The sequence below is a fragment of the Frankliniella occidentalis genome, unplaced genomic scaffold (assembly GCF_000697945.3).
Source record: "Frankliniella occidentalis isolate FOCC.00 unplaced genomic scaffold, Focc_3.1 Scaffold93, whole genome shotgun sequence".
NCBI lineage: Eukaryota > Metazoa > Arthropoda > Insecta > Thysanoptera > Thripidae > Frankliniella > Frankliniella occidentalis.
The window spans coordinates 725670-726719 of NW_026267222.1; the positions used below are offsets into that span (position 1 = coordinate 725670).

The 1050-nt window shown below is 50.6% G+C and overlaps 1 protein-coding gene across 1 annotated transcript in view; it reads left to right on the forward strand.

Annotated features, from left to right (window-relative positions):
* The window catches only part of LOC127749787 (uncharacterized), a gene marked incomplete at both ends in the record, with an annotated part of 6042 nt that overhangs the window by 1063 nt on the left and 3929 nt on the right, over positions 1-1050 (forward strand).

The window sequence follows — 1050 nt, forward strand, 5'->3', positions numbered from 1 at the left end:
TTCTGCCCCTTCTGGCTCCACCCCTGCCCCCCCCCCCTCCCTCGCCTCCAAGAGGGCGATTCAATGAAGCCGGTCCACGGGCTTGGACCTCTAATTAATCCACTTTATTCCGTTTTGATTGCGACGGTCGACTAACTTTGTAGATCGTTACCTCCAGTCATTGCTGCAGGGAGCAAGGGGTTCTGCTACACCCGCCCTGCCCGGCCCTGCCCACCTCTCCTCTCCCTCCGTCTCCGCCCCCCCGCCCTCTCTCTCTCTCTCTCTCTCTGCGGTCGTACTCGGAACAAGACGCCCGGCGGGGGCCAGGCTCTCTCGGCACCGCAGTCACCCGATCGTCCCCTGTAATACAGCGGCTTCGAATCGCTCCGAATAGTCCCTTGCCTTGGCCTCTGATTGCTTCCCTCTTGCAACAACACTACTGGAGAGTAAAAAAGAAAAGCTTCCAAACATTATTGTAAAGATCGACGACGCACCTAAAATTTTACACTTTAAAACTGTTATTTCACGTCACTGAAGGCGAAGTTCATTTTCGTCGCTCCCCTTAAGTGTTGGAGATGAAACATCTCACTATGTGATGGTTTTAGATCGTCCCTTCTCTTGAGCGACGTTCGTAATGCAAATAAAGCAATACTCCAAAAAAGCTCAAATAGCACCGAAAGCAAGCGTCAGTATCCAAACGGAAACAAAAATGGAAGCATCATGCGACTCTCTCCAACGCTCATGATGCCAAATTCTTCCAAAAAAGAATAAAACGCGCAAATTATAACGAAAAATTATGAAAACACAATGACACATCTGACTCGGCAAGCGGCTTGGGTATAAACGACGACTACTCTTCATCTTCTCACATAAAATAAAGTAAACATACGTCATGGCCATGACGTGTTGACACAGAAAACTCTGTGGCCTATTTTGTGATGCCAGTCGGAGGGTCCACAGCAGCGAGGTTCTCTGTGTTGTGCACGCAGTATGTAGTTAGATGCCGCACAGTCCCGCGCGTCGCGGTGGGGGGTCATAGTAACGCTGGCAGGCTGTTTTGCGCCACGAGCT